We start from the raw sequence: 26204 nt of genomic DNA on the forward strand, positions 1-26204 counted from the left end.
GGAAGCCAATGGAGTAAGTTCCAGTCCCAGGGCAGGAGAGTAACGATGTCCAGCTCAAGTTGTCAGGCAGAGACAGCAAATTCTCCCTTCCTTCACCTTTCTGTTCTACTCGGACCGTCAACAAAGTATGTAATTGGGGAGGGCAATCTGCTTTATTGAGTCTAGGGATTCAAATGCTAATCTTTTCTGGAAACTCCCTCACAGACATGCCTAGAAATAATGTTAACAGAATATCTGGGCATCCCATGGCTCAGTCAGGTTGACACATAAAATTAGCCATCACAAGGCACACCTAAGGGGAATATATAAAGTGCTGCACCATATGAAACTCTCCTCTGTCTTTCTTATACAACCTTTAGTTAGAATCAACACTTGGTACTAATAGAATCCTCCTGGGGAACAAAACAGGTATTGAGTCCTATTTAGTGATAGGTTCAAGGCTAAGACAGACCCATGTTAGCCATAGGGACTAACATAGAAAAACCTGAAAAGAAGAAAATGTGAATGCTCTGAAATTCCACTTCATAGCAGTGACCTTTGTTGACCTTGTTGTATGTTTCTTTCCTTCTTTTACATATGTATGTATGTATATTTGCATGTGAGTACGTATGTAATAAAATTGGGGCTGCATTGTATAAATAGTTCTCTATTCTACATTTTTTTTACCTTTCATTAAATCATGGCTATTAAATATTCTTCAAAAGCATGATATTTAGTGGCTGCATAATAGTTCATCAATACAGATATATCAAAGTTATTTAATTATCTATTACAGGTATTTATCAGTTTCTAACTTTTTATTACTACAAGAACTCTAGCATGAATATCTTTTAATGTAAATCTATATGAGCATCTATAATTCTTTCCTTAGGATAGAGTTTAGGCAGTCAAAGGGTATGAAATTTTTATTACTTAAAAAATTTTCTTTATAGTGTAGTTGATTTATAATGTTAGTTTTAAGTGTACATCAAAGTGATTCTGTTATACATATACATACATATATATTTTTTCTTTTCAGATTATTTTCTGTTGTATGTTATTACAAGAAATTGAATGTAGTTCCCTGTGCTATACAGTAGGTCCTTGTTGGGGCATGAAATTTTTTGACTCTTGATCCATGCTATTTTGCCAAAACACCTTTCAGAGTGGTTTTTATACTCTTACTAGCACAGTAACAAAAAGATTATTTTCACCTGTTTTTGTACTTTGTATGAATGGAATCACAAGGTGCGTACTCTTTTGTGTCTGGCTTCTTTCCCACAGTACATGTTTGTGAGATTCATTCCTGTTGTTGCTTATAGTTGTAGATTGTTTCTTCTCCTTGCTGTTATTAGAGTTCCATTGTGTGACTATACCACAGTTTATCCATTGATGAGCATTTGGGCATTTTCTCATTTGTTATTATTATGAATAGTGCTGCTATGACATGTCTTTTGGAAAATGCATGTCCACTTTTCTGTAGATAGTTACCTAGGAGTAGAATTGCTGAGTATACATATATTTAGCTTTAATGGATATTGTTAAATTTTTTTCCAAAGTGGTCATAATTAATTTATATCCCATCAGGTATGAGAGTTACAGTTGCTTCATATCCTTGCCAATATTTAGCATTGTTAGTCTTTTTAATTGTAGCCATTCTGGTGGATCTATAATAGTATCTCATTGTGGTTTTTATTTGAATTTTCTTAGTGACTAATAGTGAGGGCCTTTTATATGTTTATTAACCATGTAGATATGTTCTTTTGAGAAGTGTCTGTTCAAATTTTTGCTCTGTTTTCCACTAGGTTGTATATATGCATGCAAATATCTTTTCCCACTCTGTGGGTTCTCTTTTTACTCTCTCAATGGTATCTTTGGATGGGCAGAAGTTTTTAATTTTAATATGGTCAATTTATCAATACTTTTCTTCAATGGTCAATGCTTTTTGTGACAGCTTAAATAATTTTTGCCCATTTCAAGATCATGAAGATGTCCTATGTTTTCCTCTGAAAGTTTTATTTTTTTCTCTTTCATATTTAGATCTGTAATCCATTTGGAATTGATTTTTGCGTATGGTGTGAAGTAAGGTTCAGAAACATTTTATTCCATACATATAGTCAATTCACCCAGCACCATTTCATGGAAAGACCATCTTTTACCCTCTGCCTTACATTATGTATTGTCTTTGTCATAAATCATGTGACCATGCATATGTGGTTCTATTTCTCCATTCTGTTCCATCAGTTGATTGGTTTGTGTATTCTTGAGACAATATCACAATGGCTTAATTATGAGAATATCTGATAGTTTAACGTCTTCAGCTTGTTTTCAAGATTGCCTTGTTTGCCTACTTTCATAATGTGATATTAGGGAATTTTCTTTATTGCTATGCAAGAATTCCTTACTAGTGAAGCATTTTAATACTTCCCTGTTATATATATTATTAAGATCTTCCCATTTGTCTTTTGACTTTTGATACTATTCATAGCGTCTCTTGTCATAAAGAAGTATTAAATTCTTACAAACTGAAGTCTATTGTTGTTCTGTCATTCCCCCGACACTATTTTTATGCTTACAAAGTTTTTCCCCAATCCCCATGAAGTTCAAATGTAATGTTTATAATTTAAAAGATGGAGCATGTGTGACTACATGAAAATAAGTATCTTCTTCTATAAAATAATCCGTAGTTCCCTTTACTTTCTAGAGTAGGAAGATGAGGCTCAGAGAGGACAAGGGAGGATCTTAAAATTAGGAAAATGAGAATTCTGAGAAAGCATAGCCTCCTCCCCTGAATCCCATCCTCATGGGTCAGTTACTCTGTTAAAAAAAAAAAAAAAGGTCCCTCCTACTCATCTGATCTCTCTGCGTTGTTGACCCATTCAACAGAGAAGATTGCTGTGTTAGTGTAAAGAGGCCTTAGAGGGTCTAAGCTCCAAGAGCTGGAGCTGAAGCTGTTGGCCAGCCAGGATCACCCTGCTCCAAAAGTGATCAGCACTTGTAACCAAAAGCCTGCTGGGCAGGGCCATAGCCCTGTTTTTATAAGGACTGTGGCTCAGCCCTGTGGCTCTCAGGAGGCAGTCTGGGAGCTACTGGCCAAATCAATGAAGTTTGTAAATATGCCTGACTAACGTACCAATGGCAGCTTAGCTCACAGATTTCCCTGTGTTTATTATCTCTTCTGGAAGCATAAGGAAAAGAAGGTAGTTTGGTTATTTGTTTTCTTTTTGACAAAACCAAACCCTTGTAGCGATTATTAAGAGGCAGAGTAAAAGTCCAACTAATGAGGCAGAAATATGGTTTTCATTCTAGCTTTATTTTGATCCTGTGCTCATTTTTTTCCTCTGTAGGAGAAAAAGGGGGAAACCATTAAACCCCTTATTGGCGCTGTGTGTGTTGTACTTAGTCTGTGGCCAAAGAGAGTTTTATGAGAAAGTTTGCTGTGTGCCAGTGAAGCATTTTCTCTTTCATTGTTTTAAAAACAAAAACAAATACATTAACTAAAACAAAATCTCTCATCTCCTCCCACAAGAAAGAAAGAAAGAAAGAAAGAAAGAGAAGCAAAGCCAAGCCCACAGAGTCATAGAGCTGCTTGCTTTACTATAAAAGTTTTCATAATTTAGTCCTTCCCAAAAATTAATGCATATGGCTGATTGCAGTTATGAAACATTGAAACCCTTGGCTTTTCAGCCACTTAATGTCCTGATCAGATATCCTTGGAGGAAAGCCAAAAGGGATGAAATCTTCTGAAAGAGTAAAAGATGATTATCTCCTTTGGCTCTACTGTTTGACTCTAAATCTCTAGCTTTTGAAAAAGCTTGAGCAAACCAGTTTAGATGGTGACATATTTTTTTCCTTCTTAAAATTATGTTAAATTATGTTTATATATTCACCTACAATCTCATATTGGAGATTAACTGCCATAAGCTGCAGCCTTTCTAGACTTTTAACAGAGCAGAGGGAGCTCTGCTGCCCTTAGGTGAGTCCCCTGTCTAGCGTCTAAAACCTCAAAGTTCATACCAGAGTTTCACCTATTAAGAAGGTTTTCCTGGGACAAAAGGCAATTACTCTTAAAGGTTGATACTAATTGTTACCTCAGCGTGAATGACTTTACAGCGTGAATGACTTTACAGCGTGAAGGTTGATACTAATTGTTACCTCAGCATGAATGCCTTCTCTCCAGGGCTAGCTTTGACATGAAGAAGTTACATGCTCTGCTGGGAGCCAGTCTCCACTGAGGGAGACTGAGGAGGGAGACAGAGGAACAGGGAGAAGGTACAGAACTTGTGAAGCAACCAGAAAATAGGCACAATGCAGTCTAGTGCACACTCCTTCAAAAACACACCTTGGTTTTATGCTTCCTTTCTTTTTTCCAGCAAGATAAGTGAATTTTTTCTTAGTAAGGATAGAGTTGGAGTAAGGATTAAAAAATATTTTGAAAAGGGGAATGGCCAGGGAAATAGGAGACAAGGAGGCATCTCCTGGCAGGAAACACACACTCTGGGTCTGTCAAGACTGAGGAGTCATCTTAAGCTGGCTCTGCAGAGGGAGCCAAAGGCTTTCAGAGACTGGGTTAAGACCTCACCCTGACCCAGTAGCTCAGTCGCTCACCTCTTCCTGGGCTTTGTGCAGCAAGTCAAGTGTTTGGACCTAGTCTGTCTTGTGATCTAGGCAAAGACAGAACCCATCCCACTTCTACCAATGTGAGAGAAGTTTTCATTCATCTCTGACTCACTCTCAACTTCTATGAAACAATTGATCTTCTGTAAGAAACAACTGATTTCTAATTAGATCTTTCAGGGAAAACTATAAGAATATCTACAAAGTAGGATAAAAGTGTTCAGTTAATTATATCCTAAATAAGAGAAATATGTACTTGGTCTTCTGAAACCAAATAAATATTAATTAACTCAGAAACTTTTCAAGATTCTCTTTTTAGAACACTGAAGTAATGATTTTTTAAAAGCTGAATTATGGACACAGAGTCATACAGCTTTACATGTAGGTTCAGAAACTCTTTGAGCCTATAAAAAATACCTAGAAGAACACAATGCTTTGGCATAGTAGGTATTCACTCAGCATTAATCGATTGATCACATCTGTTACTCCATTCCCTTTTACTCTGCTGTGTGTTTTGAAGTTACACAAGATTATTACCAAGAATTCAGTTACACTCTCAGCTTTCCCAGAGACACAAATTCCCACAAGAGTCAAATCAAACTGAAGAGGAATAGAGAGGAGCCTGAGCCTCTGGTGTTTTTGGTTTTTGATCTTTATTATTTTGTGACTACTGCCTGATTTCCTTGGTGACAAAACCTGATTTATTCAAGGGCTTGGAACTATGTCCCCTTTTTAAAGAAATGGGGATGAAATAAATTCACTCTTTTTAAAAAGACTAAAATTCCTGAAGCACTTACTTGTTCTAAAGAAGCAAAATTAAAACTAAGGCTCAAATAACTTTTTGAAGAATCAAGATTCTTTGAAGAGTAAATCCGACTCTGAGCCCCACTAAGTTAGCAAAGAAAACCTCTTCTCCCTCTGCCTTCTCTGGATACACCCCTCTGTCCCCTGCCTTGATCCAGTATTGCAAGGAAAAGGCTGACATTGGGATAGGAGACTAGAGAGAATGGAGAAAATAGAAAGTGGACAGACCAGTGCATAACTTTGTATACCTGAACATCATGGGGTCATATGTGGCTTTTTATTTCTGGGAATTTGATCTCAGAACTCATTGGAGACCCCTATCCTCAACACCCTCATCTTGGGATTGGGAGGGAAGTTTCTTCACTTCCAAGTAGATCCCTAGCAACTTGTCCTGAGAAGTTTGGTAAAGCACAACTCCTTTCTTGACTGTAAAGAACTGATTGTAAATGTTACTATCGTGATACAAAGTAGAGTTGTTTAGACCACATTTCGAGAGAGCTGAAGTAGGATTCCATCTCAATTTAGGCCAGGGGTCACCAAACTTGTTCTGGAGAGGAGCAGTCCATCTCCACTAATGAACTCTACTTTTGTAGCATGAAAACAGCCATAGACAATACATAAACAAATAGGCATGGCCGTGTCCCAGTAAAACTTTATTTACAAAGATTATAAAGATGCAAGATGTGGTTTGGCCTATAGGTCATAGTATGCTGACCCTTGATTTAGGCTATAGTAATAATGATAAATGGAATAATAATAAATAAAATAAGAATGAGTGCCTACCTCATTTCCTTATCACAAACACTCCCATGAGGTAAATAATCTCATCTAAGGATGATACTGAAAATAATTAACAACTGATATGGCCAACCAATCAGAACACACAAAACATTGGTGTATTTTGGTTGAAAATTCACCTGTTCTGATCACCCTCACTTTGCAGATTTGGGAACCGGGGCTTAGAATAGGGTAGTGAATTGTCCTAGATTATACAAACAGTACATATAGTAAAGCTAGGGTTTTCGTACGTATGATCTGACTCCAGAGCCCATATTCAATATATGCCTCTATAGACGAGAGGGACTTCGTGAAACTGAAAGTTGCAAGCTAGTTCCAATTGCTGAGTCACAAGCATGTCTGGGCAAAGGCAATCCTTTCATACCACTTCCAAAAATATTCAAAACACAGGTGAGCATAGTTGTTTTGAAATATTTCAGGATGTTAACTGTTACATTAAAAATAATTTAAATCAAAAGGAAATGGAAATTCCTTTGGCTTCCCTCAAACTTGAATCTTTCCCTTTTTCTATTCCTATGGCTTATTCCCACACTTCCTCCTTTGCTCAGGTCTCTACTCAGATGTTCTTTATTGTAAGGCCTTCCTGACTGCCAATAATTCTTAAAATAACAGCACCTGCCCTGCATTTCTTATCTCTCTTGTCTTGCTTTATTTTTCTCCACAGCATTTAACACCATCTTACATACTACAGGTTGAATGTTTTTATTTTTTATCTCCTCCAGTTAGAATATGAGCTCCACAAAGTTAGGGGCTTTGTCTTGTTGGCTACTATATCCTTAGAATATTATCCTAGAATAGCACTTGTTGAATGACTAAAGGAATACTGTTTGCTGTAGAAAGGCTAAAAGCATGGTACAACAATAAAAGCATTGGATTTAGAACCAGAGATGGGTTGGAGTCCCAGCATTGCCACTTACTAGTTGTATGATCTTGAACAAGTTAACCACTTGTAACCTTACAGGCTACAGGAAGAGCAAAGGCCTTGAGATGGAAGCATGCTAGTCAAGGCATGGTGGCCAGGGTGACTGCAGCACAGAGAGAAGACAGAACATGGTAAGAGATGAGAGAGATGAAGGTTGAAGGGCAGACTGTATAGGCTTTGTGAGATATTTTAAGGACTTTGAGTTTTGTTCTAAATGAGCAGAGAAGTCAATCAGAGCATAGGACACAGAGGAATAACATTATCTGTTTTAAATTTTACAAAGACTGCTTAAGGGCAAGGATAGAGGCAGATAGACCAATTAGGAGGCCACCACAGTAATCCAGGTGGGAGATGATGGTAACTTGGGCCAGATTAGTAGTAGTGGAGGTGATGAAAAATCATCAGATACTGAATATGTTTTGAAGACACAGACAGCAGGATTTGCTAGTAGTTAGGGTAGGGAATGTGAGAGGAAGAGAAGCATCAACAATGACTCCAAGGATTGTGGGAGGAGCAAGTATAGGGCAGGGGAATCATAAATTTGCTTTTGGTCCAGTTAAGTTTGAGAAACCTATCTGACATCCAAGGAGAGATGCCAAGCTGTTAGTGGAATAGACAATTCTAACATTCATGGGAGAGGTATAGGCTAGAAATACAAATTTGAGCATTTTACAAGATAAGTCAGAAATTTCTGTCCTGGCTGCTAATAAGAATCACTTAAGGAGTTTTTTTTTTTAATTGTTTTAATTGTGGTGAAGTGTACATAACATAAAATTCATCATCTTAACCATATTAAAAAAAAAAAAAACCTAGACTCCAACCCAGACCAATAGAATGAGAATTTCTTGGGGTAGGGACTGGGTACCAAGTTTTTAACAGGTATACCAAGTGTTTAGACTTGGGAAAATGAGGTAAAACCATAAAGGAAATAGAAAAGGAACAGTCTCTGAAATAGGAGGAAGCCAGACAAGTGACACATCCTCAAAGTCAATTACAAAAAGTATTTCAAGAAGATGGTAAAGGTAAACTGTGCCAGGTACTACTGATGGGTCAAGTAGTGTGAGGACTGAAGAAAAATCATCAAACTTAACAAGATGTAGCTTCCTTTACAACTCCTCTTGGAGATTAATTAAACAGAGATTTTATATTGATAGGAACCATCATACCGTATTTATTTATATTAAAAAATAATATCTGGTAGTTTAAAATAGCACCTTTTGATATCAAAGCCCATTAGACATTTTCAATCCTTTTATGTCTTGCTCATGCTTCACCCATGACTTAATAACCACAACAGGGTCAGTTGGTGATTTGGTCCCAGACTGAGCCTCCTGCAGATGACATGGACCTGCATATTCTTCTCTGAGCTAGAATGAAAAAGGAATCTTTCAACTTGATTACCAAGGAGATGGGATAATAAACTCACCCAGCCACTCCTAGGAGCCAAGCCAAAGCAAGGCAGAAGACGACTATGTATAAATAGGACAAACCAAAGCAGTCACTAAGAAAACAGAGTACTTCCTCTTTTTTTAATTTGTGAAAATGCCCTCATCTCCTCCCTCAACAACACCACACAAATACTCAACTTATATAATGCTTTAAAGGTTAACCAAATTGAGCTATGCCAGACCGTGAAACAAAAAGAATTCAAAGACTTGAGCTGTCCATTGAGAAATATCTGCTGGTCAAGTTCAAGTCCATGTCTTCCAGATGTTTCCTCCTGTCCTCAGAGTCACTTCCTTCTTGCTGACCCTGAATCTGCCCTCAGTTTATTCATGAATCTGGTTGGAGCCATCCACTGCTTACCAAGAGCCTTTCTGCAACCCATGCTGAGGAGCTAATGTTTTTTCTCACCTTACTTCCATTCCCAAGGGATAGAAGCTATGATGAGGAGCAAGGATGAAATCAAAAATACATGTACAACATAATGCAGGGACCATATAAGGAGGTAATGTCAAAATCCTCATCCTCCTTGTTATTCACTCACTTCTTCCTCTTTACCTCATCTGGATGCTGTATCTCAAGCAGGCACCTGGGGTGCCTTCTGCTCCTAGAGTAGGATTTGGGAGGAGTTATATAGACTTCTCTATAGAGCCAAAAAGTCTTCAGCAGCTTTTCTGTCCCACCCAGTTCATCAGAACAGGAGGCAAGATTGGGACCTCAGGACTGAAATCCTAGTGGATAGTAAAGATGGGAATTTTCCTAGAGCAGGTATTCTCAATCTGGGGACTATCTCTGTGGCATGGAGTAAATGTGTCCCTCCAAAATGCATATGTTTCAGCCCTAATCCCTAGTGTGATGGTATTTGGAGGTGGAGCATTGGGAGGTAATTAGAATTAGATTAGGTCCTGAGAGTGGAGCCCTCAAGGTGAGATTAGTCACCTTATAAGAAGAGACACAAGAGAGCTTTCTTCTCCCAATGTGACACAGAAAGATGGTGTCCATCTGCAAAATAGGAAGAAGGCCTTTATCAGACACCAAATCTGCCATACCTTGACCTTGAACTTCCCAGCCTTTAGAACTATGAGAAATAAATGTTTGTTGTTTAAGCCACCCAGTTTATGGTATTTTGTGATAGGAGCCTGATCTAAGACACTGGAGACCTTGGATGGTCCAAGGGACTCACACATCCTTAGAAATTGTAAGTAACATTTTTCAGAGAAGGGTCTATAACTCTTACCAGAGATTCAAAGGACTAAATCTGTGATACCCGCCCTGCCAAAAGATTAAAGTTTACTAACTTAGAGTGACCCTTGTGTTTTTATCCTGTGAGATTACAGGAAACTTCAGGACTGGGGATCCCAGTCTTGGCCTTTATTCCTACGTGAAGACATGACCAATGCCTTGGAGTACTAACAAATATGATGAAATGAGAAAGATTCAAGAGAATACGCATGTTCTCTATCCAATATTGTTAATGTCTATCTGAGAAAGTTTGTTATCCACTATAAAATATAGAGTCCAATCTGGTTGCAATCATTACATACACTTGGGCTACTTTCCCTACAAGCTTTTAATAATAATCAACCTTAGACTCCAAAGAAGATAAGTCACTGAGCCTAACCTTATCCCTGCTTCCCTCTGCCCCAACTCCACTCCCATAGTAAAATATATTCCAAAGTCAAAAATAATTTTTAATGGTTAATTGTGATTAATAAAAATTTTCTAATCCATTGAGTCTATCCATAGAGCAGGTAATGCAACTTTGGAACAAGAGGTAGTCTGATTTTTTTGCATCGTATGGACCGTTTAGCAAAGTTTGGGGGACCAGTATGAGTATTATTGCAGCACTGAGGGAAAAGATTTTCAGAAAAGGAGATCAAGAAAAATATGACTCATCATGGGTGAACCTTGAAAACATTGTGCGAAGTGAAAGAAACCAAATACAAAAGGCCACATTATGTATGATTCTATTTACATGAAATGTTAATTGGCAAATCCATAGAAACAGATAGTAGATTAGTGGTTGCCAGGGGCTGAGGGAAGGGGTAATGGGGAGTGACTGCTAATAGGTATGGAGGTTCTTTTTGGGGTGAAAAAAATGTCTTTGGAATTAGGTAGTGGTGATGGTTGTACAGCTTTGTGAATATACTAAAACCTCTGAGTTGTACACTTTAAAAGAGTGAATTTTATGGTATGTGAACTATATCTCAATTTAAAAAAAGAAGAAAAGAAAAGATGTGACTCAGTAAAGATTCATCACAATTATGACTAAATCACTTATTTGACAGTTAATTTGGGGCATAGTCTTGAGATATTTACTATCTGTATAGTTCTCTGCTGTTTAACCGCTCCCCTATGCCAATGGAAATTTTTTTATTGGTTTTTCTGTTTACAAAAACAATACATATGCACTATTTAAAATTCTGAAAATACAAGAGGACATAAAGAATAAAATAATTTGAAAAACCACCACCCAAAGAGGGTCACTGTTAACATTTTGGTGTATATTTTTTCACTTTATTTTTCTATGCACTCTTTTGCACTTCCTTGTATGTCACCACTCTTCATTCTGTATGAAGTATCCTTTTCCATAAATCATTAGCATTCTTACAGTAAGAAGGCAAAAAGTGTAGAAAAAGTCAATGTTCAGTTTTTACCTCTAAAATAAGATTTTTTGATCAGACATTAAGAGTTTTGAAAGCTGAACTTTGAAAACAGAAAAAGATTTTTTAATGATTTTATTTCTCATTCACACAAGAGAGAGAGCCAGTTTACTAAATCATAAGAGTTTTACTAAAAGCCAGGAGTGAAAAACTCTCAGAATGAGGGAAGTATGCTTGAGGGGGTGGGGGGTTAGGTATGGGGAGACTTTGGCTCAGAGGATTATGGGAAAAAAGAAGAAACTAAGGGAAGGGGAAGTAGACAGTCATACAGGTGTATTCTGACCTCTACTCTCTGGACTGAATTCCTGGAGGGGAAAGCATGTTAGACAGATTGAGCGGTAAGTGAAAGGCAAAGGAGCCTTTGCCCTGCCCCGCAAAAGAAACCTAGGAGGAGACTGCAGCTCAGGGAGATCCCACGCTAGTATGGGTCAGAGGTTGAGCAATAGCAGGACAACAGTGACTAGATAGATGAGGCAGAACGGCAATCTCAAACCCATCTTGGCTCCACTGTGATGTAGAAGGGACCCCTCCAGGGGAATGCAAAAATTAGCCGAGCATTAGCTGAGGAGCAGCTAGTGTACCTCTACCAGATCAGCTGCCCTGCAGTGGAAACCAGACCCCACCCATTGCCATGAGGATGGGTGAGTATCCCATGCATAGATGCCATCTTGGCAAGGAAGAAGATAGGAGAGAACCAGCCTTGTTAGGGAATTGAGCTTTGAATTAATGAATATTTACCTGATAGCGTTTTACATCAAAATAGACTGTTAAACCACAAGAGACTATTTAATCTGGAGGAGGCTGAGATAACTTTAATTGGAAGGGTGGGAGTATGTGAGATTAGATTTGTTGAGAAAACTAAAGAAGCCACATGCCTCTCAGCAGATCTTATAAATATGTTTAGGAAAATGGAATCATTGAAAATGATAAAAATTTATAAATATGTTTAGTATACATGCTTTTTATATACCTGATGTTTTTCACTTTAATATTAGGGGTTTTGGGAGGTTTTTTTGCTGTTGTTGTTTATTACATTTTCTTTCCCCCAGGGAGCTATAAATATCTTGAGGACATAATGTTGTTTTCTATTTCTTTGTATCTACTACAGTGCTGAGCACAAAGCAGACACTCCATGTCACTGCCACCTAAAACATTTCTAGTTCTCTCCCTACACACATGCAATTAAAAAAAAAAAAAATCTTGAAGCAAACAGGTAGTTTGTAAGAAAGGGCCAGTGGGAAGAGCACTGAACATCTACCTGAGTTCTTTTCCTGATAGTCACTGACTTTAGGCACATCATTTCATCTCTTGCTCTCACCTTCTCCACTCTTAAACCCTAGGTGAGAGATAATGCCTTCCCTGCCTTACATGCGTGTGTGAGACTCAAATAAGGAAATGTGCATGAAATCCTTAGGAAGAAAACGCAAAATGTTTAATCCAAATCTAATTTTATTAGTGAGCCCGACTAGAACACCAAAGTGCCTGAGATAAGGCTTTCTTTCTTTGTAAACTTCCCTCCTCTCACAACCTTCCTCCAATTCCATTGCCACAGCAGCATCCTCCACCCCTGCTCAACCCCCAAGATTGTTCTCTGCCTGCCAGAGCCAGACTAAAGTCAATGATCTCCTGATAAATACCTGTTTTTAAAGAACAACTGAAAGATTTTTACTTAGGTGACTTGTGACTGTTTCCTGGACACAGGTGGAAAAAGGTTATTTAGAGACAGGAAAACAATAAGGGCATTTTTTATTCTAACACTGATTAAAGATCATTAGTCCTTTTCACGTCACCAATTAGCAGGTCTTAAAGGTCTTGACTGAAAACAAACAAATAAGAGTAAGGATTTTCTCCACATGCCAATAGTCTTAACTAATGGGCCAAGTAAGTTGTGTAGCCAGGACTTCACCACGCAAAGCACTGCACCTTGATTCCTGAGTGGGAGGCCTCCGGTCTCATACTCTGTGGTATGTGGACTATGTATGGTTTTGGAGCCTCAGTAAACCCACAGCTTGCCCCCAATGGTTTCAGAATCTAAAGCAAGCATGATCCTGAATAATTCTTTGTTTTTCTTTTTTAAATACAATTCAAATTTAAGTGCCATTCACTATTTAAACAGATCTCTGAGAAGTATCTTCTTGATAGTAAGGAATATTTTTTAATGTTGAACAATTATTCATTCACTTAGGAAATATTAAATGATTATTTGTTATGTGCCAAGAGCTGTGCTAGGCCCTGGAATACAAAAAGGAATCAAGCTCAGTTTAGTAGGGGAAATAGATATATCAAACAAGCAATTGTTCTACACTGTAGTAAGCGTATCATAGATATTCACTGTCCAAGAGGAAGGGGGACCCAGAGCACCCAAGGCAGGTGCTGCAGGGAAGATTTCATGGAAGCAGCCCTTGAGCTGGATGTTTTCATTCATGCACTCATGCCACAAACACTGCCCTCTCTATGTGTCCGCATTCTTCTAGGTACTGGGTATACAGTTGTGAACAAAACAAATGAAAATCCCTGCCCTCATGAACTTTCATTCTTGTGTAGACAATAAAAAAGACAAGTAAATACATGACTTATTTATCTAACTAGCGAAAAGTCCTAAGGAAGAAAAATTAAACCACAAATGCAAATTTGAAATTGTAGATAAGAATGCCGTGGAAGGTCTCACTGAAAAGGCAACTCTTATTATCTAGAGAAAACGTGAGAACAAGCCCTGGGGATACCGTGGGATGATATGGCAGAGGGCACTATAAGCACAAAGGCTCTGAAGTAGACAAGCCCCTCAATCGTTTGGGGAAGAGCAAAGTCAGTGACTCTAGAGTAAAGTGAGTAAGGGGAATAGTAGTGAGTGGGAAATGTGATTTGAGAGACATCATATGAGAAGGAGGGCAGACTTTGGACAGGAAGTCATTGGAAAGTTCTGAGAAGATGACCCTGCATGATATGTTCACCACAGACAAGACCAGTTGAAAGATGAAAGATGTCCATTTGGACTAGGGCAGCAGTCCAGATGAAAGATGGTCTTTTGGACTAGGGTGGTGGCAATAAGGCAGGTGAGAAATAGTCAAATTCTGGATATATTTTGAAGGTAAAGCCAACATGATTTGCTGATAGATTGGATGTGAAATGTGAGACAAACAGAAAAATCAGAAAAACACCAAACTTTTGGCCTAACTACAAGGATGGAGTTGGGGCAGACTGGAAGGAGTTGGTTTAGGGGGATAGATCTAGAATCCAACCCTGAACATGTTTGATTTGAAATGTTTATGCTATCTAACTAGAGATATAAAAGAGTTGTACATTCAAGTTTAGAGTTCAGGGCAGAGGTTGGGTATAGAGACATGAATTTGGGCACCATAAGCATATAGATTGAATTTAACACAATGAGTTTGGATGAAATCACCTAGAGAAAATGAGGATATAGAAGAGAATAAAGAAGAATAAAGAAAGGAAAGAAAAGCATTCCAGACAGAGGGGAAATTATATGAGGACAAGAAGATAAGGACAGAAATTAATTTGGTTAAGACAGGAGTTGACAAACTCTTCTGTAAAAAGCCGGATAGATATTTTAAACATTTAGACAATACTTAGATAAATACTTTGTGGGTCATAGTATCTGTCACAACTACTGAACTCTGCCATCATCGCACAAAAGCAGCCATAGACAACACCTAAATGAATGAGAGGTCTGGATTCAAATGAAAATTTATTTATGAATGTTGGAAGTTGAATGTAACATAATTTTCACATGTCTAAAAAGTATTAGTCATCTTTTGATTCTTTTTACTTATTTAAATATGTAAAAGCCATTCTAAACTCACAGGCTATATACAAAAACAGGCAGCGGGCCAGACTGAGTCCACAGACTAAAGTTTGCCGACTTCTGAACTACAATATAGCGTGCAATCAGGGAGCGGTTGAAAATGAAATTGCAGAAGTACTCAGAATTTACATCATGGATGAAAAATAATAGGTATAAAGTGACTGGTACATGGTATGCACTCAGTAAATGGTAGATACCATTATTGATTTGATGTGTCATATAAAAGGAACTAGCAGACAACTTTAAGGAAGTGAGATTTATACTCAAAACTAAGACCTACAATCACAGGACTTAGCAATAACTAAACCAAGACAAGAAAGAGAATAAATGAGGCCTTAACTGAAATGAGATTGGGGATAACTTGAGGGGTCCCAAAGGTACCAGCAAGACATCCTTGGTGGAAGGTACTATAAAAATGCACACATGCATGATGAGATGTAATGTTACTTTAGTTTTACAAAACGTGTGTGGAAACTCATTGTGGTTGCAGGCCATAATGATTCATTTGCAGTCCATAAATTAAGATCTTCAATCAATACAAAAGATGCTTCAGAAGGAATGAACCATATTTCAGTGATATAGGAGCTTCTTTAATTATATACAAGCTTATCAAATCAGAGATAAAACATGGTGTACCAATATATCAGAATCACTAGGCAGAACATAGGCTGTGTAGTAAGATGAACTACCAATCCTCTCCACTAAACCACCTCCCTACTAGCAGGACAAGTTTGGGTTTACTTGTTGTTCTGCTTACCAGCTGGGTGAACTTAGCTCAAGCGCTTAACCCTATTGGGCCTCACTCTTCTCTTCTAAAATGGAACTAATAATATATTTATCCACTTGAAAGCTGAGGAACAAATTGTTTATCTTTTGCTTTCTTTCAGTTAATTTTAATCAAAAAGACAACTGCCCAGTGACCTGGCCTGCAAGATTTTCTAATGATCATTATTATAAAACAGATTTTATTTTATTCCACTATAGATATAAGATATGTTCATTGTAGAAAATACGGAAAATACTGAAAAGGAGAAGTATGATCATATGGGGTGGAAAATCACCCTTATACTCCAAGAAAATCACTATTAAAATTTTGAATATTTTTGCTCTTTCTATAATTATTATATTTTAAATTTCCAAACTTTTTGCCACCACCAAATTTCAGCTCTCAGCTGGCCATATTATTTTTATTATTTTAACCTGAAAACACTAGAATATATTAATATTATGTAACAGATATTTTTCTTCTTCAGTACACAAAACAAAACTTCATAGTCCCAACAATATACGATTAAGATTCTGGAGGATATGCTTCAGGACTGTTTGTTGAATACTTAAAAATAAAAATCAACATTCCATTTTTAAAGAACAGCTGTCTGTACTCCTCTGCCATTTTTGCTTTATGGTCCCTTCTGATTCTTAGCTGTAATTAATTTACTGGAAAGATTTTACAGGGCTGAATTAACAATATAAACACACAGTTGTATGATAAAAGTCTGTTTTTCTTCATGTCTCTGTATTTTAAAAAATCATCACTGCTTTTCAAAGAAGCTATCACATACAGATCAAATTATATTACATGGCAACTATAAAACTCCTTTTAACAACAATAAAAACCTTCTCAAGAATCATCTTACAGCCGACAAATGAACTTTAAGGAATACTTAACAAAATAAAAATCTCACTTAAACAAGGAATTGTCCCTTAAGAATTGTTTAGAAAGAAACCAGACCTATGATAATAAATTAACATGTGGCTATTGAGCATTTCCTGGCTGTTGCCTCAGTTCTCATATTTCTGTCTTGCCCTTCACAATATTATTGTTGTGATGAGGGAAAGGTACACGTTGTTAATGATTTCTGCTCCTGTTGTTTTGCCCACATTGGCCAGAAAGCCCTTTCAAGATCGTTCTTTGGAATCAGGCTTTGTATGTGCATTCCAAGTGAAAGTTGGGCCTTTGCCAGTGAAGTCAATGTCAGTGTCAGTTGTCAGGGTCCAAGAACACTTCTGTGAAAAGCAGTTTGGTATAGAAGAAAGAGCAAGGGACTGAGGTTCTAGGTCCTAATTCTGACCCTGATATCTATTAATTTTGTGTTCCTTGGGTGTTTACTCAAACCAAATAAGCTTTTATTTCCTTATCTGTAAAATGAGATTAATAACGGCCCTGCCTATCTCTCAGGGTTGTTGTGAGGAAAAAATAAAATATTGCAAGTGAAAGTGCTTTTTAATAAAATGCTAAGTTAGTGTCAAGTTTTTCATATGTGTGGTTTTATATATATTTTTTACCATTTATATATAATTATATATATTTATCATTTATATATATAACTTACCATTTTAACCAATTTAAGTGTACAGTTCAGTAGTATTAAGTACATTCACAATGTTGTGCAACCATCACCATGATCTTTCTCCAGAATTTTTTTTAATCTTCCCAAATTTAAACTCTATCCATTAAATAGTAACTTCCCATTCCTCCCTCTCCCCAACTTCTGGCAACCATCAGTATATCTTCTGTCTTTATGAATTTGACTATTCTAAGTAGTCATACAAGTGAATCATATATTTGTCCTTTTGTGTCCAGCTTATTTCACCTAGCATAACACTTTCAAGGTTCATCCATGTTACAGCATGTATTGAAATTTCTTTCCTTTTTAAGACTGAATAATATTTCTTTGAATATAAATTTTTTGTTTATATTTTGTTTATCCACTCATCTTTTAGTGGACATTTGGGTTGTTTTGGCTACTGTAAATTAATGCTGCTATGAACATTGATGTACAAATATCAGTGTTTGAGTCCCCCCTTTCAGTTCTTTTGGGTATATACCAAGTAGTGGAATTCCTGGATCATATGGTAATTCCATGTTTATTTTTTTGAGGAATTCCTGTACTATTTTCCACAAAGGCTGCACCATTTTACATTCCTACCAACAGTGCACAAAGGTTCTAATTTCTCTCACATCCTCATCAACACTTGTTATTTTCTTATATATACACATATAAGAACCATCCTAATGGTTGTGAAGTGGTATCTCATTGTGGTTTTGATTTATATTTCCCTGTTGATCAGTCATGTTGAGCATCTTTTCATTGCTTTGGTGATCTGTTTATCTTCTTTGGGAGAATGTCTTTTCAAGTCCTTTGCCCATTTTTTAATTGAGTTGTTTGGGTTTTTGTTGTTGAGTTGTATGTGTTTATACATTCCGGATGTAAATCCCTTGTCAGATATATGATTTGCAAATGTTTTCTCCCACTCCATGAGTTACCAAATATTTTTATTTCTATTCATGTGCCAAATTTTATTTTTAAAATGTGCTCAATCTTTCACCAGGGAGTGTTCAGAATCACTCTCCCAAACAGACTTCCTCTATATAAACATGATACTATAGTTTAAAGACCAGATGAGAAATTTTCATTGGCAAAATGTTTTCCTCTTATTTAAGTAACAAGAAAAAATATTTCAAACTTCCCCTATTCAAAACCTGTCTCAGTAAGATACTTAATTTAGTAGCATGTTGAAAATTGATTTTCTTTACCTGCTTACACAGTAAATTAGATAGATTAACAAATCTGACAACAGAAAGCTAAAGCTCTCCCTGAGGGGCGAATGTAGGGACATTTTTTAAAATAACACTTACAGTTTGTGCCTTGCCATTCACCAACCACAAAGGAAAAATGAACAAGCCATATCCTAGCAGAGAATAATTACCCTCTCCAGAGGTAAACTGTTAAATTGTGTCGGTGTAAGTAACATTCAAAAAAATATTGAATATCTACAAGTCTTTCAGTCAATCATTTATTTTACGAATTTTATAGACTCACCTCTGTGTTAGGCACTAGTGACACAAAAATGAATGGGCACAGTTCCTGCCCTCAAGGAGCTCTCACCCAGGTGGAAAAAACAACCAAGTAAAAAGACAATTACAATACAATATGGTGAGTATCAGAGAGCTCTGAGGAGTGTTTCCATCGTGGATAACTCACAGCTAACTGCTGTGAGGAATAGCTCAGAGTTATCAAGCCAACTGATCACCTACAGGGGCTCATGAAATTCATTATGAATATAAAACCTTATAAAATGTTAATTATTGTTATTACATTCTTGGTATTCTTTTAGTATTAGAGATAGAGTGTATAAACCACATAGAATTTGGGGTCTAAAATTTTTTAAAATTCATTTTCATTATGAAAATAATGCATTCTTATTGTAGAGAATGCAAGCGATACAGAACTCACCAGAGGTAACCATCATTAACGGTTAGTTATGTTCTATTTCATCAAAGATGCCAATGACTGTGAGATGCATCCTAAATTCAAAAGTGCTAAAAAAAAAGTTAGAGAAAAAAAGAGAATTTTAGGGAGCACTTCAAGTCTTGGGTATATATGAACAGGGGGCAGAGGCACCAAGGCAGTCCTGTGTAAACTGTATAGGAAAATTATTAGGAAATCTGACTGGCATGATTAAAAGAGGATTACATGCATTTTTATACTAACATTTTGTATTTCTAGGTGCTGTACTGCACTAAAAAGTAGCATTCCAAAAATCTCTGGCTCTTGGAAGATGCTCCCAAAGTTTATGTTCCTAGAGTTGTACGTAGTGTCTTATGAGTAGGTTAAGGAATATGATCCTTATCTTGCTGAAGATTTAGTCTGTATTATTCAAGTAAACCTTTTCCTGGAAGGAGATAAATCCCTAGTTGCTGAAACATTGGTCGATAAGTATATATTGTTCCCACATGGACTTATCATGTATGAAAGAGAATACAGCTTTTTTTTCCCCCCATTCATCATCCCATATTTGTTTTCTCTTCTAAAATCCAAAGGGTTTTAAAGAATGAAAAATGTTGGGTTGTAACCTGTCCAACTGCCAGGTCTCTTCATTTTAGAAACATTAAAGATGCAGCATGATGTAAAATAGTACAACAGGAAGACCTGTGTGTGGAAACCAAGGTGCTACTCTTAACTCTACCACTAATTAGATGTGTAATTTTAGATAAATCACTTAACCTCTCTAGACCTCTGTTTCTCATCTCTAATTTCTCTATCTAGTCCATAGATTATTGTGCAGATCAAAAGAAATCATAAATGTGAAGCACTTTAAAAAATGTAGCAATGCATGTTATAAAGTATTAATATATACATTTATTATTGGTCTGCAAAGTCAGTACCAGACTGAGGTAAGAGGTGCCCTTGCCCTGAGCCCTGTACTTCAGAGGGCCCTGCATATCATAAACAGAAATGCATATACATTTATTAAATATCTTTCAACATATTCCTAGAAGATATGGCCTCAGCTGTGACAATAACAACAACATTCTTTGGAGCGATTCAAAGCTTATACACAATATTTTCTGGATCTGATTCAAAATGGATCATCTTTATTAAACATACCAAATTTGACCTCACAGCCACTCTGGGTTAAAAATTGAGATGCCATTTAAAAACTGTTAGAGCAGTTAGGTTTAATTTAGACAAGAGAGTGAGCTGCACTAGGATAGTTAAGTGAAACAACAGACGATCCTGAGATAAATAAGGAATTGTGGTCTATGGTGGAAAACATTTTTTATTTTGTGCTAACCAGTTATTTGGTATGGACTATTGCTTACTATTAATGATGTTAGGAAATGTTTACAAAAGATACAAACAGATCTAAGTTTGCCTATTTTACTTTTTAAATAATCTAAAATACTTTTTAAATTTTTAGAGAAAATGATTTTTCTAAATAGAAAGATACAAAATGTGACACATACAACAAAAGTGATATTCCAGTAAGATAAAAGAAAATTGGAACAAAGAAATAAAAATGTTTGCATGACTGTGAAGACATTCATATTAAATAAATTTCTATATATAAATAGAAAATATATAAAAATATATATTATATATATATATACACACACATACATACACACACTACTTTTTAAGCATTCTAGGTAAGGCATGGTCTCCTGTGAAGAGATTTGAATGAATTAAACCACATATTTTTCTTTTGTTTTTCTTTATATCCCAACATTGAAAAAATTGAAAGAAGAACTTAGCACCTTATGGATATAGATATTGCTTAAAGACTATTGAAAAAAATCATAGTATGAGTGATAGAATTGATACAATAAAAGTAATTTCTAATATTTTCTGCAATGATTATCATTGCAATCCCATTAAAATGTTTGAATATAATAATTAAAATTCATAGTTCATTTCCAGATATAAATATTGATTAAGAAATTTTATTGACAGTATCAGTTGCTACTGCCTTAGCAGAATAAAATTTCTCCAATTCTATTAAACCAAATTTTTAAAACATCTAACGTTGATATATTCATGAATAATATGATATTATAGCTAGGATTTGCTTCAAAATAATTGGGTATAGAGAGTTGGGGAGTGTAGATGAAGCACAACTGACTAAGAGTTAATTGTTGAAGCTGGATAATAGGTACATGGAACCCTCTATACTTTATTTCTACAGTTGTAAATGTTTGGAATTTTACATAATAAAAAATTAAACAAAAAAACTACATTGATTCAAGAAAAGTTGTCTATTTTGCTATTAGTGTCAATATAAATTACATATATTATAACATAATTATTTTCCTGAAAAAAAGAATATGTATACAATAAGTATATGATAATTTATAATTATGTACATCTTTATCTTATTCCTCATCCAAAAATCATCAGTCCATCAACAGAACATACAAATGTACAATATTAAGTCAAATCATTTTTGTTGTTTAGCTGACTTTCAGTCATAAAAAATATTGCTATATACATTGAAAATATTTTATCATAATAAAGGTATATTTGTCAGAGAAGGTATGTAGAACACATTTATTTAATTATTTAATGTATTCATTTTTAGCTTGATTTATAATTTTTAATTATTTAGACCTATTGTATGTACCCCCCCTAGTCCTTCCTGGGTACTAAAAATGTTAGGGGCAAGCATGTTTTCAAAATTTCCATTTCATTCTTAATTTTAACAGCTAAGACTTTTTGGATGGAGATAACTAGAATACTGCCTTTATTCAACTTACAATTGTCCTCCCCATTTATTTTAGAAAAACATTGTACAATTATGCTGGACTTGACAAATAGGGCTCAGATATCTCTGAACATTTTACCCAAGACAGGAACCACGTGTGTTCATGGCTGTGTTGACGCTCTGCCCCTCTCCACAGATCAGTGAGCTAAACAGTCATCATCTCTTTAGCAAGAATAGATGAGATCAAGTTACAGTCCTTTCAGGGAAGAACTTAGGGGTGGTTTAAGATAACTGGTCATCCATATCAAGGATATTCTTTAGAGCATTCTGTATATAACCCCAGCCTCTTGTTCAGTACAAATATTAGGCTTTAGAACAATTTGTGTAGAGAGAAAGGTTAAGACTCCCTTCTTATATATGATGGAGACATTCCTATTTCCTTTGCATCTAATCCTCAAACTAGAAAATGTAAAATTATCTCGTCAACAGTTAGTCCATACAACCAACCAACAATTAGTTTGCTTTGTCTAAACTATTCATACACTCCTACCCCCAAAGTCCTTGGTATGCTTGGATTAACTGTGTGATAGCTCCCATCTCCATATGCAGCAGCACTGACTCTCGAAAAAACTTTCTCCAGTAAAGTACACTTACAACACATCTCTCCAAGTCTAAGACACTTTCGCTTGTAGGATTGACCAAAAATGTAGTAACCACTTTTTTAGGAAAAAGAGAAGAAAACTATAAAATTAATTCCAATTTCAGAAATATTGAAATGAGGGAGCATGTCTTAGAATTGAGAATACACTGAAATAGGATTTTTTTAAAGTACACTTTAGAATTAAGAAAGTTATTATGATTCTTATGGGAGGCCGAGGGGAGCAATGGGAGGCTGAGGGGAGTGATGGGAGTCAGAGAAAGGTGTACGCGTGGGTCATTATTTAGAAACAACATGGTGACCCTCAGCTCTGGTCATAAAGGCATACCGTGAGAGCATGAGGACCTAGCAGGAACAACACCAAGAGTGGGGAAAGGGACTTGAGAGCACTCATTGTGGGTCATGGTCATAAAGACATATTACATCAGGAAACTTGCCTATGGCTGGCTCTGCTTCCAAATAATCCTAAATAACCACAAAACAACAGAAAGTTATTAAGGTGAGCCCTCACTTCTGTAACTTCATTCCTTTAGCTTATTGTCAAAATCTAACCACCAGGCAACACACGGGACCTTTCACTTAGCCTTCTTGAGAAACAGGGCTGAATGTTCTACCTCCTGGAACATTTAAAATTATATTTAATCTCATTTTAGTGGAATGTTAAAATATTTTTAAATCTATGTATTAAGAAATGCAAAATGTTTTGAGACTAAATACCAGAGGGTATAGTCATCAGGTGTTACTGTGTTTACCCAATAATTGGCCCCTTTCCTATAATAGATGAATCTGTTTCAGAATGGAAAAATAAATTAAACAGAAAACAAATTCCCTACATAAAGGTCATATGAGCTCTTTGTAACCAGAAATGAGGTATTACAGTATGTTTACTGAGCACCTGGTATTTAGTTCAGGTGGCTTGCTTCACTCTGTAAATGCCAATAACTAGCGTTTGTAAGTGTGAAATATTATAATGGTCACTTTCATGTAATAATCGCATCCTGATTCTCTAACTGGAAAAACAACATAAAATTGTGAATACTATATGACTAAATAGGGAAAAAAATATTCTTTAACAGTTTGGGACTAGAAACAGTGTTTGAAGATGGAGAAAAGAAAGGGAAAGAGGCATTCTGGACCTTCTTAGCAATTTTGATTCTGTCTTCAGCACCCCCAAAATCTAGGAGGGTACAAACTACTACAAAACATCTTTAACATGTCTCTGTCTTCCTCATTCTCAACTCCTTCTTTCTAGGTAGAGAACATTTTGGTTTTTATATGTTCTATTTCTTAAGCCCTGGATAAGAGGATGTCAGATGGTAACCAAAGGAATTGCCTCCTTCATGTATTGAGCTTCTGTTATGTGTCAGGAAAAAGGTGCTGGGTGTCCTGGAACCAAAGACGACTAAGGTAGAGTCCCTGATCTTTAGAAGCTTTCATGTGATGAAGGGGAGAGCAGTCAGGGATTGAGACCAGCCAAGTAAACAAATTGTTAGGCTAGTGGGTATTGATTATAGGTAGGGAGTACCAAGCACAATTACTTAAATCAGCCTGTGGTGTGTGTCTTGGGGGTGGGAAGTAGGACAGCAGTAGTGTACTGGAATTTAAAGTCTCAGCCAAAGAGCAGGAATTAGCCAGATGAAGTGCAGCAAAGGAATATGGAAGATCCTTTTTGGTAAAAAGCATAGAAATATAATTGGCAGAAATTGGTAGGTTATTTGATGGGGGTTGGATCAAAAAGAGAAGGAAGAATCTCATGAGGCAGACAGGTAGACACTGCAAAGGTATAGGCAGAGCAGTCAAAATTGAGTTTCAGTCAGATTTTTCTTCTGTCATCTCTGCTTTGGGTAATACCTCCTTCTCTTGTTAATTGGTCCCTTTGTCATAACCCAGGTCACGGCTTCTAATCTGGCTCCAGTAAAGAAAAGGTCAATAGCTAACGTTACCCTTCTGGCTTTGACACTTTGGCAAATCACCGTCTTTCTAGTTTCTCCCCTGCTCTCCATACCTGACATTTTTTCCCAGGTAAGCCCCTTCATTCACTGCATTTTGCTGTTTGTTTGACTGGTATTCCAGATGCCTAACACCCTGTTAAATTAAACTTAGTTTTATACGTATTGATCTTCCTTTGCTAGAAAGAACACACTTACTCAAAAGAAGAGTTCTCTTAGTTTTTGCTTTTGCAATGATTTTTAAAGAAATAGCCAAGAGCCAAGAAAGCCAATAATAAAGATAATAGCTACAAAAGTGAACTTTTGTTGGTTGTCTGCTCAGTGTCTTAGCCTTACCTTCTCTCCTCCACAGTACCTTAATTTTCATTTGAGGAATCCACCCATCCCCATGCAGCCCTTGTGCTTCCAGGGAAACTGACCCTCTCCCTGTTTAGTTAGTTCAAGCCAACCATCCCATTCCACCTTCCCATGCACAGCTTTTGGATTTAAGCAGTGAATATCAGCATACTTGCTGGACTGCTGGAAGTCATTCTCTCTAGATATGGATGAGGGAACATGTACTTTGGGGAGCTGTTGGCAGCCATCTTGTGATCATGAGAATTGCTGGCTTTAAGGATAAAGCTGCCATTGCAGAAGACAGAGAAAGATGGAAAGATGGAAAGAATCAGAGCCCTTAGTGATATGCTGAACCTGTTCAACTGAAGACCAAGAGAAATTGTCCTTAGTGACATAAACTAACCCAAAAGCCTGCCTTACGTCTGGATTTTCAATTTCATGTATCAGTACATACCTTTATTGTTTAAGGCAGTTTGAGTTGTGCTTTTTGTTACTTGCAACATAAAATATTCTATGCTATACAGTTATTATTTGTTGAGAGGCCTACTATATACCAGGCACTGAAATGGGGGTTCCACAAAGACTAATTCTTGCAATCATATTTTTTTCTTTCTTAAAAGTTGTGGTTAAAATATACATAACATAAAATTTCCCATTTTAACCATTTTTAATTATATAGTTCAGTACAATGTTGTGCAACCATCTCCTCTGTCTACTTCCAATCACAACCATAGTTTGAGGTAAGCATTAATATCCTTATTTTACCAAAAAGGACACTGATCCCCAGAGAGGTGCATTACCCAAATCAGACCACCAGTTAGTAGTTTGGTCAGGATATAAACCCAAGTCTGCCTGAGTGCAAAGCCCATGCTTTTTCTACTTCATTACAGTGCCAAAATAAATTATCAAACAAGGAAACAGAAAATTTTGGTCAAATAACCAGCCCAGGGGCCACAACATAGAGATTAGGATTTTGGGAGAAGCAGATCTAACAAACAGGAAACAAGGTAAGGAACAAAAAGTGATCAGAATTCAAGTCATCAAAGATAGGACACTAGAGGTTGGAGTCAAGGGGAATAGGGAAAACTATTTAGGTTCAAGAAGTAGGGTTTGAAAGGGGGTTTATCAGTGGAGACTTCAAGAATATCTGATTGTATTTGTTCACTCTGCCCTGGTTTGTAGGTGAGCAATCCTTGCCCTGCCTACTTCCCAAAAGGATTCTGAC

General features: G+C 36.5%; 1 long non-coding RNA gene across 13 annotated transcripts in view; it reads left to right on the top strand.

Moving 5' to 3' along the window:
- LOC105092355 (uncharacterized) overlaps positions 1-26204 on the top strand; it is a 286171-nt gene that overhangs the window by 249813 nt on the left and 10154 nt on the right. For 2 of the 13 annotated variants that reach the window (XR_010384187.1, XR_010384189.1), the window contains 2 exons: positions 23947-24101; positions 24585-24716. The exons of 10 other annotated variants lie outside the window; for them this stretch is intronic. This is a non-coding gene — a long non-coding RNA (uncharacterized LOC105092355). Of the gene's footprint in view, positions 1-23946; positions 24102-24584; positions 24717-24995; positions 25482-26204 lie in introns of those variants that run through there. One more of the 13 variants, XR_010384188.1, reaches the window with a different exon arrangement.

The sequence above is a fragment of the Camelus dromedarius genome, chromosome 15 (genome assembly GCF_036321535.1).
Source record: "Camelus dromedarius isolate mCamDro1 chromosome 15, mCamDro1.pat, whole genome shotgun sequence".
In the NCBI taxonomy this organism is placed as follows: domain Eukaryota; kingdom Metazoa; phylum Chordata; class Mammalia; order Artiodactyla; family Camelidae; genus Camelus; species Camelus dromedarius.